Genomic DNA, 14,321 nt, shown 5'->3' with positions numbered 1-14,321 from the left:
CAGTTATCTCCCAGGGTATAATTCTCAACTATACAACCTACTACCTCAACCTGGGAGCAAGCAAACCTGGACACCAGGGCCTCATGAGGAGTACAAATGTTCAAAACAGAAAAAAGCCAACAATGGTCTACAAACATTTAGATGCTAAATGTTAAAGTCCTTGTTGGTGACATCAGTCTATTCAACTCTGTATCTTGGATACAGTTTTTAAACAAACAGAGATACATGTCGTACTCCAAAGCTTGGACAAACTTATTTCTGCTCTCTGACACAGCAAAGCCCTGTCCATCATCTCCACTCCGCAATCTTAGGGCAATCTCTGTCCCTTGTCACATACGTGAAGAAATTAGTACACAAATCAGGGCTTCTGGCTGTGACCAGTTAATCACATTTTCTCAGCATTTCCTGGGTCCACATAGCAACATTTTAAGACTTGGAAAGTGTGATATGGAAATATGTAGTCTTTTCTTTTTTTTAATTGTCATCGTACATCTTATGAAGCACCAGGAAAGAGCAAGTATTGGTGGATGAATACATGTGTCTTATGTAATTGGGAGAATGCAGAGCATTTATAGTCTTTTTTTAAGCCTGTAATCATTATAATAACACTGTGTTTGGACTAAATTGCACAGATTGTCATCTAGCTATGTCTGGTTAACAAGCAGCATGGTATTGTCCCATTTCAGAGGCTGAGCAAAGTATTTTAAAGGCAGGAATCAACAAAACAATTAAATCAAATACATCCCAAAGTGTTGGAAAGGCAGAGCTACCACTCATTACATTCTTGAGTTCAAGTGAATCTGACTCTCAAAATGTTCAGCTCATTGGAAGTGATACTGATGTGAAAACAAATTGATTAGTCAACATGCAAATTAACATAGTTATTCCAGCTTAACTGCATTTCTGAAAATGCTCTTGTATTAAACTTACATTTCAGCATATAAAAGTACCATGAAGCAGTTTTTTATCATGAAGGACTGGGTTAATGTTGAATGATTCATTTATAGCATGTATATTATGAAAATATTTTTCAGTCTTGAAGAATTAGTTCACTGTGACATTTTTACTTCCATAAAGAATAAGTTTGGCAATTTTCTAAAAAAAATCAAACTGTGCTTATTATTTCTTATTTATTTTTAAGAAGCTCAAAAGATAATGGTAGAGAAAGTCAGTCTGGAGCCCTGCAGATGCTAAAAACTCTATCCAAACTCACCAACACAATACATTTGCCATCCACCATTTTATTTGAGCTCCCCAAACAAATCCACGACATAATGAAAAAAGTAGTGACATGTACAGTACCTTCAGTGAACAATCCTCCAATGCAATGTGCCACTTTTACAGAAAACAAAATGACCTCAACAGTAATGATGACATAAACTGATGATGATTAGAAAGAAAACAAATTATGAACTTGCTGATTTTGCACACGAATTAAGGATAACTGAGTTCAGAATGACTGAGTTAAGAATGACTGAGTTAAGAATGACTCAGTTAAGAATGACTGACTAAAGGATGTGTTAAGGATGACTGAGTTAAGAATGACTGAGTTTATAATGAGTTAAGAAAGACTGAATTCAGAATGTGTTAAGAATGACTGAGTTAAGGATGACTGAGTTAAGAATGACTGAGTTAAGAATGACTGAGTTAAGAATGACTGAGTTAAGGATGACTCAGTTAAGAATGACTGACTAAAGGATGAGTTAATGATGACTGAGTTCAGAATGTGTTAAGGATGACTGAGTTAAGAATGACTGAGTTTATAATGAGTTAAGAAAGACTGAATTCAGAATGTGTTAAGGATGACTGAGTTAAGAATGACTGAGTTAAGAATGACTGAGTTAAGGACGACTGACTAAAGGATGAGTTAATGATGACTGAGTTAAGGACGACTGACTAAAGGATGAGTTAAGAATGACTGAGTTAAGAAAAATTGAGTTAAGGATGGCTGAGGTCAGAATGACTCAGTTAAGGATGACTAACTAAAGGATGAGTTAATGATGACTGAGTTAAGGATGACTGACTAAAGGATGAGTTAATGATGACTGAGTTAAGGACGACTGACTAAAGGATGAGTTAAGAATGACTGAGTTAAGAATAATTGAGTTAAGGATGGCTGAGGTCAGAATGACTGAGTTAAGGATGACTAACTAAAGGATGAGTTAATGATGACTGAGTTAAGGACGACTGACTAAAGGATTAGTTAAGAATGACTGAGTTAATGATGACTGAGTTCAGAATGTGTTAAGGATGACTGAGTTAAGAATGACTGTGTTAAGGATGACTGAGTTAAGAATGACTGAGGTAATGATGACTGAGTTCAGAATGTGTTAAGGATGACTGAGTTAAGAATGACTGAGTTAAGGATGACTGAGTTAAGGATGACTGAGTTAAGGATGGCTGAGGTCAGAATGACTGAGTTAAGGATGACTGACTAAAGGATGAGTTAATGATGACTGAGTTAAGGATGACTGACTAAAGGATGAGTTAAGAATGACTGAGTTAATGATGACTGTGTTAAGGATGACTGAGTTAAGAATGACTGAGTTAATGATGACTGAGTTCAGAATGTGTTAAGGATGACTGAGTTAAGAATGACTGTGTTAAGGATGACTGAGTTAAGAATGACTGAGTTAATGATGACTGAGTTCAGAATGTGTTAAGGATGACTGAGTTAAGAATGACTGAGTTAAGGATGACTGAGTTAAGGATGGCTGAGGTCAGAATGACTGAGTTAAGAATGACTGAGTTAAGGATGGCTGAGGTCAGAATGACTGAGTTAAGGATGACTGACTAAAGGATGAGTTAATGATGACTGAGTTAAGGATGACTGACTAAAGGATGAGTTAAGAATGACTGAGTGAAGAATAATTGAGTTAAGGATGGCTGAGGTCAGAATGACTCAGTTAAGAATGACTGACTAAAGGATGAGTTAATGATGACTGAGTTCAGAATGTGTTAAGGATGACTGACTTAAGAATGACTGAGTTTATAATGAGTTAGGGATGACTGAACTCATAATGACTGACTTAAGAATGAGTTAAGGATGACGCACATGATTTTTGGGCAGAAATTTTTTAAAATATTAACAATGGCTGTATTTTTGTCATAAAATTGGTAATTTAAAGCTTTTCATGAAGTAATGTATACAAATTATTTTTTAGAAATAATTTCACACTTGTAATTTGTATTTGTCGTGACTTGAAAATGGGACTTTACAAAAAAGGCTAGCAGTGGTTCATTTTAAACTGTTAAAATGGGAGCAAAATTGCCTGTTTGTGAGGGGAAACAACTTTGCCAAGTGTCATTTGAATACATTCTCTAAATGGGATGATGTTGTTTTCATTAACACCAGAGAGGCCATTCTGCAGCTAATTGAACATGGACTGAAAAACTTCTTGGAACTTTTTACCAATACACACTTGAACTACACAACCAACAACATATATATATAACTATTACATTTTACAAAATATTTAACTCCACAATGGTGTTCTCTTAATCACTTACAGTCTAATTATTTGTGGTAACAAAGCATGTGGAAAGTGTCAAGCATTGTAGAAAGCATCAACTTAGGCAATTAAGGAATTTTTTGCAGAGTTACAGTGGCTATAAACAGAAGGTTAAAGTTATAAACCACCAACTTCAGCTACATAGGCAGCTTTTCTTGATCGGTGCAGGGATCTGTGACAAAGAAATGGTTAAGTTGGTGGGAGCTCTTCAAAAGGCCCAGCTGTGTTTCACGGATATTGCTCTGAGTTGTTGGAACTGCACAGACGCAGACCTGTAGATGCAAGCTTGTGGTGTCAGCTAACACAAGTTCGGATCTACGGGTTCGAGGCTGCGAGCACATGACTTCCTCAATCCAGCAGCGTGAAGAGATAGAGGAAATCAGAATTTTTTTTTTCAATTTTCCGTGCCTGTTTCATAGTGTGTGTTGAAAGTAGATTCTTTGATTGGTTTAACTCACAAATCAGTTACTTCTGAAAGATTTTATGGCCTATAACAGAATTAAGTTAAACAAAAAATAATTAAGTTCTACTTCGTATTTTAAAAGTGTATGTCTTTCTGCAGAAAACAGCAATGAGTCCACATTAAATTACGTATGAGTTTATCAATCATCTCCATTTGATATGCAGAAACTCCAATCTATCTGAAAAAGCTTCTCACTAAATGACCCCATAAGTATCACATCATTTCAGCAAGACTCTGCATTATTGGCAAGCACTTTTTTGAAATTTTATTTTTATTTTGCTCACCAATCCTATAGTTGTACATTACTGGATTCCTTGCTGTGCTTATTCGGTGAAGCTGAGCTCAAATGTGACATAAGTAAAAGAAAATTGACTGTTGCTTTTTAAGGACAAAGGATGTTTAAAGAATGTAAAATGTCCAAAATTTATCAGCATGATTAATTTGTTGTGGAGGTGTTCAATTTAGAATTTTGAGATGTTGTTGAGGGTTTACATTTTAATAAAATGGCCACAGAATGTGGCATGGATCTATGGCATTTAAAAACACATATAATTCCCTTAATTTGTACATAATGAAAGCAAAAAAAAAAAAAAAAAAAAGAATTACAATCTTGGAATCTAGAAATGTGAAATTTTCTAAATATAAAATAATTCACATCACAATTTCTCCACTGAAATTAAAAACCTACTATCCACAGCCGTTTTGGGGTTTGCCAGTGAAACTGTGAAAGCACACTGCGGTAAATTTAGACCGTGTTTTAGCATATTCCTGTTTAATGCTGATAGAGCTGTTGCTGTGCAGGACAAGCAAACAGAGTAAAGCTTGCAATACTAAGAGAAAAAGGAAGAGTGGTCCAATTTAAACTTCCAGACCCCATCTGAAGTTTTCTTTGTCCTTCTCTTCCCTCTGCCTGAATTTAAATGAGACATCTGACTTTGAAGCTGTGCCAAGTTGCTTAAAGTATGTCAGTGGGTCCTTGCCAGCAAGCTGAAAGACACCTTGAGATTGGTCAAACAATGAGGTCGACAAGGCCCAACACTGCCACTGGTGCCTGTGTGTGTGCACTGAAGAATCCACCGACAAAACTAAGACCAGCAAAAGGCCACCACCTGCATTGTTTGACTCAGCATCGTCACCAGCCAAACCCAGCACATCCACTTACACAATCTACCCAGCAACAGAGCCAGAGCATGTGTGGAAGAAGGAAGGAGGGGTCAATGGAGGTGAAGAAGTAAAAGGTGAGGAAGTGGTATGTTGTTACCACTTCGTAATATCACAGTGTAAACAGATAGCCCTGTTCCGCTAACAGGTAGCATTGAGTTTAGGCCCCTTTCAGCACAACAGATACACACTTAACATCCCAGAAAAGCTGCAACATGAACAAACATTAGAAAATATCAGCAGCCACAAAGCAAACACGTGAAAAATAAAGCAAAGCTCGGAGCACTTTCACAGCATGATGACTTACCAATTTGTCTTTAAATTTAGTTTCCAAATGTTTCTTTTCTCTATTCTGCGGGGCCTACGTTGCTTTGGCAGAAGGTACAGGCTGTCATGTCCACTGTGGCCCCTCAAAAAAACAAAAAAATGCAACCTGAGATAGAAAACCACCCCAAGAAGTAGCCCGTGTGGAGGGTGAGGAAAGAATGAGACAAAAGCAAAAAAGGCAAAGGGATGGAGCAGAGAAGCTAGCAGAGAAGAGAAAGAAGAGGAGAAAAAAGTAGACCATAACAGAATTAGGTGTTTTTACAGTTTTGCTTTACCGCGTGCCAGTAGTAACAATAACTAAAAAAAAAGAGGTACACTTTTCTTCATTTTTTCTACAAGCTGCTTCCTTCACAATGAGCAAATGACTAGCAACATCTGTTTGTAGCAAAGCTAAGATCCCAGCCTCAAACATAAAAAGAATTTAAAAATAAAAGAAAACGGATTTTTCTCATTTTAGTTCTGAACTGTAACACTCTCCTTGTCTCTCACTCCCTCCCTTGCTAAGCTGAATGAGGCAAAACTGAGCAGAGAAAAGGGAGTGTGGAAATTCATCGAAGGGAAAACGCAGCCATGAAGCCGTCCTCCTGTCACCCCTGAACCTCTCCCCTTTCCTTCTACCCACCCCTCCCCTCCCAGCATATTCTTCTTCTCTCCGTTTTCTTGTTCCACCCTCCCCACTTGCAAACCAGAGGGACAGCAAAATCCAGGTATAGCTACTACTCCCTCACTGCTTTTCTTCCCAGAATGCCCCACTACGCTGAAACAAACACTCGCACACACACTTTCCTCCATCTCCCAGATTATCCTCGTCTCCCAGAAGCAGACTGACTGGCTTGAACTTACACACTGACAGAAGCGCTAACTAAAGTGCCGATACGGAGAAACACACAAATACACACACATCTCTTGGAAAGGTTCCCTGCTCCAAAAACAAATACCAATCTTTAGTTAGCCTCAGCTGCGAATAGAAAAGAAGCAATCGTCCTGAGACTTGGCTCTGGTTTACCGAGGGACAGATACAGACCCTTTCTCCATATGCCTGCCTCTCACAGCTCGGGAGCAGCTCCAGATTTGAGTGTGTCATAATACTGTGAAAAAGTTCCTCTGTCACTGCTATGCTTTTGATAACATCTGGCCACAGTAACAGGACTGTGAGAGTGGCAAACATTTGGCACAGAATGTTGAACTTGTTGAGCTTTTAGTCTCAGAATTAACAGATAGGTTAGTGTGATTCTATATATGCTGGTGACAGCACATAACCTCTGTTCCATTAGGACATAAGTGGTGCTAAGTAAATCAATAAAGTGATCAGAGTCAGAAAGATTGTTTCAATTGAATCTGCCAGAGCAGAGATTCACATGCAGAAGCTGCAAGTTTCGCCTGTTCTGTAAAATGAAATGCAGATAGGAGTCACAGACGCCCACTGGAGCAGTACTGAATGGGGCAGGTTGCCCTCAAGCTGAAATTTGTTCCAACAAAAGACTGGTACAGTGCCTTCATGGAGCCATAGTATGAGCCTATGGAAGTGACCTATATATTGTAAGTGGTGCCCATAGTGTTTGTATGAGTCAATTTACAATTTAGACTCTGGCTGGAAACTGCGATTTTGGATGTTGCTTCAAATAATAGTGACTGAAAGTTAATGGATGCATTTCTATTTTTTTTTACTATGTGGGGTACTGATGCTTGTTGAACAGCTACTTTCATTGAAACAACCCCCAAAAAAGTTATGATGTGTGAGGAGATGAATATTGAACCCACTCTTTTCATGGAGTGGACTTTTAAAATGACAAAAATAATTGCGTCGAGATTCCTTTTTTTGTATTAAGAGCAACTATCTTTAAATTACAGCCTGTAACATTTTTAATTTGTTTCCATAAAGAGAATTACACAGTATAAAAACTGTATGCAGAGGAAACAAATACCAGTCCTAGTTGTCACTGTGTCCTGTAACCGGTTGATCCAGTTCCGGTACAGCGAACATACTGTTATGCCTACACAGTGAATGTCTCTGTCGGCTCTGCCAGAAGGTGAGGCACTTTATAGGGATAACTTTGTTCTCATCAGTCTGCTGAAATGTGGCTCCTTTTCTTTTTACCAAAGACCATCAGAGTTAGTTTGTTTCAATCATTTCAATCAGTTCATTTAAATCAACCATCATTTTTGTTTTGCCCATGTTTTGAAGGTAAAACCAGACACCTGCAAGGCAATGGATACATACATAATTGTAATATTGTGGGCTTATATATGACAGAAACAATAAAGAAGGTTCAAACACATCAGCTTAAATGCTGCTGATTTTGAATGAATTCTTTATCAGATGATACTGGACTGTGACAACTTTAATAATATTCAGAATGTGAAAAAAAAAGAAAAGCAAATGCACAGTAATGCTCAGACTTTGTATAAATGAACCAAAACATTATTCTAATATGATTTTATTTTTTTTATGATCAAAATCATAGAAATGTATTTCAATGTGTTGCATATATTGAAATTTCTGTTCAATCTTCAGATGAAATGCACAAGCGTGTGGGGAATATTATTCCGTTGTATTATCGGTGGATTGTTGAGCGTTCGATTTGCGACATTATTTTCCAAGGGTTGGTTTATTGCATGTCACAATAACAGCTCTGAAATGTTGATGCATCAACTATACCAGACCTCTGGAGGTGCCCCTTTGGGCAATATGTGGCAACTACATGTTAACAGTATCTCCTTTTAGCTGCAAGCTCACCAGGGATCCACAAAGCGCCCAACATCCAGTCACCAGTTTGTGGTATGTCCCCATTTAACAGCTGCCTCTAAAAATGCTGACCAACACTACATAACCATTGCTTTTTTAAAAAAATACAACATTAACTAAATCGAAGCATCTGGCTCTTGTCAGTCTCTTAAGTCTGTGCACCAGGCCATCTCTGCCATATCCCACCTCCCAATCACGAGAACATGGGTGCTGTTTGACACACGGTATATCAGACAGGACTGTCGGCTTTTTGCATAAAAATGACATTCAAGGTCAAACCAGTCCCAGCAAAGCTGATTAAGACAATAGGTGCTAGTTAAATGTTTCTCTATTTCTCAGTATACCAGAACCTTAGATTCCCCGCTGATATTTTAAATCAAATAGTAACACTTGGTTTGCAGCCAGAAAGCATCAAAGAGGTTTCCCTAGTTCACTGGCTAGTAGAGGAACACAGAGTTCAGACGACGGATTGTCAAAGAACACAATCAATTGTAAATCAATATTTGAAGAATTATGTAGTAGAAAATAAAAGTTCCACAATGAAGCTTCAACATGCAGTAATTTAACATAATTTACATCATAATTGTTATAAATGTTCATAATGTTTTGACTGATTTTTGTATAGTTCATATGTGGACCATGAGCCTTCACTTTGTCTTTGTAAGAATTGAGACATTGAGTTTCAGGAAAGGATTAAATATTCTTTCACTGAGAGATATACAGTACAGTCAGGGTCTCTGTTACCAAATCTACCAAAGGCTTTTATATTTGTTCATACACCTATCATATGAGCAGCTTTGGTCAGGAGAAATGGAAGGAAACTTCAAAGAAATGATCATGTTGGTAAGGAGACGCTGAAGCTGATGAGGCTTTCAAATGTAATCAGTGAAACTAGCTATTACAATGTAGGATGAAAAAACTCAACCACTCAGGAAAAGCTGTTTGGAAAGTTTGCACATATTGGTAATATAAGAAAGAGGGATAACAGTCAGCATGACCAAGAGAACGTGTTGAAATATCCACATGAATCTGCATAACATATATTCTTCTTTAATGTGGGGCTTTTACACTATTTGCTTGTTGAACAACTTGATTGTCAACCATACAATATAAATCATATATTTTTGTTCAAGTGTTTTGCAGAGAAGCTACATAAAAATGTAGGGAACAGGATTACCAGTGAGGGTTAGTACACCTACACTGCTGACACTAATTTGCTAACAAAAATAAATTCCATACACTTCCATATACTTCCATATACTTCCATATACTTCTATTCCAAGACCACAGAGTTGTTTGATTTAAGAAACAACCGTTGTGTACACTTTGGCACAGTCATTTTCAAACTGACAGTTTTCACACTCAGTAATTAGGATAATTTAAGAAGGTAAAAAAGGAACCATGAATCCATTGTGGAATCATGTGCACTGGATTAGTTCAATTAGCACTTTTTTATTCAGTATTGTTACTCAGCAGGATCCACTGCAGAAAATGCCACAAAGAGGAGTGTTAGATGAGAATAAGCCTCTCTGGTGTGTTGCGAGTAGTCACTAAATGTACGGCTGGATTTCTTTAAATATCCTCCACTATGAAAGGAGGTACCATTTTACGGGGTCTGTTCTAGCTGTTCTCATTATCAATAACACATTCTTCATTGGCCTTGGCTCTCAGACTCCAGTGCAACCCCTAGGACACACATAACTTGCATAAAGTTTCCCTTACAGAAAAAGAACAAATACATGCCTGAAACTCAAAGTAGATCCACAATAATCTTGCTGTAATGAAATTTTACTCTGGCGAGCCTTAAGCCTGACTCTGGGTTCATAAGATGTGTTTGCAGCAGTCCTTGTAATCCCTTCAAATTGCTTTTCATGCACAAACGTAAGTTGTATGGTGCCATTTCATAGATCATAGATTATAGGTTCTGAGTGAAACGCACCTGATGAACCCAAGCTTGAGTTTTATTGTCTTGGACTTTAACGAAGGCAAACTGGTCTGACTGTGGCAGATCTGCACAGGCTCACTTTATGTTACTTTGAATGAGTTAAAACATAGCATCATCTCTCTCACTGAAGCATCATCTTTCTCCTTTAAGACTTCAGTACTCATTCTAATTCAAATTTGAATTCAAACAGCTTCTAGACTGTATAAATGTGCTGTCTTACATTTTTATTAAAGATTACTGGCGCTTTCTCTCATTTCTTTGGTTAGATCAGATGCAGTGTCTCATTTCTTTCCAAAATTCTCTGTCTGTATCATTCCATCTTTTTTCCTTTTTCCACTCCCTCATACTGATATTCTGCTCACGCACAACTGCGGCAGCCCTCCTCCAATCGCTGGCATTAATCCACACCTCAGACCCCCCAGACACACTGTCTGCTCTCCCACAATGCACCTCAGCTCTAAAACTTTCCCAGACACATTTGGCCTTCTCCGTGTCGCCTCACTTCTCTCTCCCTCTTCATACCTTTTCTTTTACCCATTCTCCACATAGCTCTTAACTAACTATGTTAGAGTTATATTTTTAAGTATTTGGATCTTGTTTGACAGTTTTTTTAATTTCCCAAATCACAATTTATTTTTACAAATTTGGATCATATAGAAAGGACTTTTCTTTGCTATTTTGGACTCATATTTCACAAAAATCCCATCATAAAGATAACAAAGACACCTCTCCACCACAGTTACCTCAATAAAGCAGAACCTTATACACAAAGACAATAAAAAAATAACAAAAAGAAACACCTTGAAATTCCTTCTGCAAAATGTGCAGTAAGAAATTCCATTCAGGGCAGAAACTAGATTGAGTCATTGTCAAGCAAAGACTGGAAAAATGACCCTCACTTTTAAAGATAGAGGAGATAATGTGTTTCACCACATTCATTAAAAGTTTTGCAATGCTGTGAATGTCCCATTTATATATCTACTTACTGAAGCCAGTCAAGGACTCTTGGAGAGAATAAAGAGCAACGGAGACAAATGTAAGAGATGAAGTAGAAGTGAGTGAAAAACTAAAAGTAGAACTGTAATCGTATATTATAAGGACAGAGGGACCACCTCAATATTTATCAAAGTAAGTCAGAAAACACCTGCTGAGATCCAACAAAAAATCTACTTATCTATTGTTTTTCTAATCTTCAGTGGGACGCTTCGTGTCATTCTTCACTAATATATTGCATGGTCACTAGTTTACTCTCTGGCAGTCAACTCCAAGAAAAGAACCATCTGCAAAGGCCACTGAGCAGCATCTGCTGGCTTCGACAGTATTTCCCTCTTCAGGATTTAACGTTTATCTGTGATCTTGCTTGGCTCAGGTCTTGGGAATCTTTCCGTTGCACTGAGAAAAGACAAAGAAAAGAGGATTGGATCTGAAGTTGCAGGCAGACAGGATGGGAAGTGGAGATAGAACCTGGAATGAGTTAGTCCTCCTGTTAGATAAAGATTCATCCAAGATGCAGCTAATAAGAACAAAAGTTTCAGATGAATGTGTTTTTGTTGAGATACAATTACAAGGGAACTTGTACTACTGCCTACCTCTAAGGCTTTGTATTTAGTTTAAAGAGACGAAAGGATGGCCAAAGTGACGAGAAACAAAACCAAGGACCTGCTGCCAGGACCAATGCATTTTATGCATTTTACATGTCATAGTTCGTCATAGTCTCTAACATAATCGATTTACATGTACATGGAATTTCCCTTTAAAAAGATAAAAAATGCTGTGATCAGCTGTGTCAACGAGAGACAGTTTCAGCAAATTCAGAAGAGTGAACTCTCCAGAATCTGCAGCCATCAGACACCTTTATAAGAGCAGCTCCACTAGACTGCATTTGTGAAAAACAGACTAAGTAGATGATAAGTGCTATGTTGCTCGAAAGATAAAAAAGCCTCTCAGCAACTTTTTACAAAATATTTTAGATGGAAGGTGGTTTGAGCATGGATCCATAGTTTTTTTGGCTAAGAGGGATTTCTTTAGTATTAGTTCAACAACAGATTCTTTAAAACCGCTGTGAACAGAGCCTGATTTCTCATCTCAACAATCCAAGGCCAATTTAATTGGTTTTGTTTTCCCTGAAGTTGGGCAGCATGTATGTTACAGATAAGCAGGACAAGTTTGTATGTAAATCATGACTGAAACATAGAGTCAGACAACTAAAACATATGCTTAAGGGTATGAGAAAATTGCAAAATTCATTGCAAATTTGTGACACATTGCAAATTCTGGTCTCCTAAATGAAATTTGACACACTCTGACACACAGCCAAAGTCTGAAGATACCTTATCATCACTCAATTTACAGCAGTGGATTCTCGCATGAGGCATCCCTATACTGGTTTCTATTGCCAGTTATTCTTCTGCACAGGTAAATGATGTACTGACAGTAGACACAAACAGAAAAACATCAAGGCAAATCGTTCCTTGACTGTTGCAGTACAAGCTGCACATCCGAAAGTGATGCTGTGGGAGAAGACTGCATAAAAAACCAGTGCAGCAGGTTTCTGAGTAAATGCCAGTTTGGGATGATTTCAGAGAGAGGATGGGTTGGTAACACATCTTAAGGCTAAAGACATTTGCAGGTACTGTACAGAACAATATATTAGAACAATGCTCCCAGCAGATGCGATTTCTAAAAAATTCTGGCTCCATTGAAGTCTCATTAAAGAACTTTGTCAGCGAAACATTTCTCTGATCTTGATTTTATCTTTTTTTTTTTATCATGATCTTTATAAAAAAAAAATTTTAAAAACTCATGAAACTGAAGATTTACACAGGGCTCTGATGCTCAACATGAGGACAATGGTTTGGGCCATCTGCTCATAAATAAAGGTGAATTCACAAAAAAGAGGAAAATGATTTCAAAATTCTGTTACAAAATATTTTGTCCAATCTAATCATTTAACTTCAGATAACTTCATATGTGTCTTGAGCACTTGATATGAGGTTAAATTTAAAGCAGACTGTGTTGCCAGTAGGCTTGAAAAGATCACAAGCTTCCTAAAGTCTATGATCTTATCCCGGCCATAAGTGTTAGGATATCTAAGTGGACTGTAAATACTACACTGAGCACAAAACTCTTTTATAGTTACATGTTACAAGTCTGTTACGATTTTTAATAGTTTAAGTATGAGAACCAAATTTTTCAGTCTGATACAATCAAATGCAAGCAATTTTTATCATACCCATCATATTGGAGGTGGATGATGACTAAATCACATCAATGTTTACATGAAGTCCAATGTTGAGTTGTTTTTCCAGTGGAAATAGATTTTTCAGACTAACCCTCCTATGGAGTCTCTTGTCTCTCTTGCTGCCCTTTTGTTTCCCCCATCATGGATCATCCTCACTCTCCCCTCTTTCTTTCCAATCTCTTTTGCCCTCATCATTCTTCCTCCTCTCCCCCGCTCTCTGCCCTCCCTGCCAACCACCCCTACCCACTGTGCTTGTCTCCTCATCTGACCCTGCTTGGCCTGATGCTTGCAGAAGCTTGCAATGCCTATGTGAACGGGGCACAGCTCGAGATGCCCCTTTAAATCTGAGTACCATTTACACCACTTTATGCTGTCTGTCTGTCTGTCTGTCTGACAGACATATCCTCATTACAGTTACAGCTCTATATCTCTGAATTTCAAAATTTTAAAGGAATAATTTCACTTACTCCTGCTAATTAATTCATAAATTCATTAATGAATTAATAGATGAATTACCCGTAAACTCAAATTAGTATATATATATATATTAGCATATATATACTTTTAAAAAAATGTTTTTTTAATATATAGAAATATATCAAATAAAAAAATTTAATTTGTACTTTTTGAGCTTATAGGCAATTAATCTTATTTGTTCAGACAGTTATTCAGGAAACGCATAGAGACCAAAAAATAATTACATAAGATGCTAACTAACAGAAACATTTCAGCCATTTCAGGGACGGGTGATACACAGCATGGATTAGAGGAAGGGTTATTTGTGCCACTCTCTGTCCAATCAGATGTCAGAGGTCGATAAAGACCAGGAAGTGGAGGGTGCGTGTTGGCACCTGATTGGACATCACTGCAGCAATGGCTGCCTTTGTGCCAGTTGCTGATAAGCTTAGTAAAAGCAAGAGAGCAAA

General features: G+C 37.6%; 1 long non-coding RNA gene across 3 annotated transcripts in view; it reads right to left on the bottom strand.

Annotated features, from left to right (window-relative positions):
• LOC140314811 (uncharacterized) overlaps positions 1 to 14,321 on the bottom strand; it is a 110,975-nt gene that overhangs the window by 14,240 nt on the left and 82,414 nt on the right. Inside the window, exon 1 of one of the 3 annotated variants that reach the window (XR_011917171.1) lies at positions 5,444 to 6,014. The exons of the other annotated variants lie outside the window; for them this stretch is intronic. This is a non-coding gene — a long non-coding RNA (uncharacterized lncRNA). Of the gene's footprint in view, positions 1 to 5,443; positions 6,015 to 14,321 lie in introns of those variants that run through there. 3 annotated transcript variants of the gene reach the window in all.

Source organism: Leuresthes tenuis, unplaced genomic scaffold (assembly GCF_036924035.1).
Source record: "Leuresthes tenuis unplaced genomic scaffold, fLeuTen1.0.hap1 SCAF_9, whole genome shotgun sequence".
In the NCBI taxonomy this organism is placed as follows: Eukaryota; Metazoa; Chordata; class Actinopteri; order Atheriniformes; family Atherinopsidae; genus Leuresthes; species Leuresthes tenuis.
This window is presented reverse-complemented; position numbering and strand designations above follow the sequence as displayed.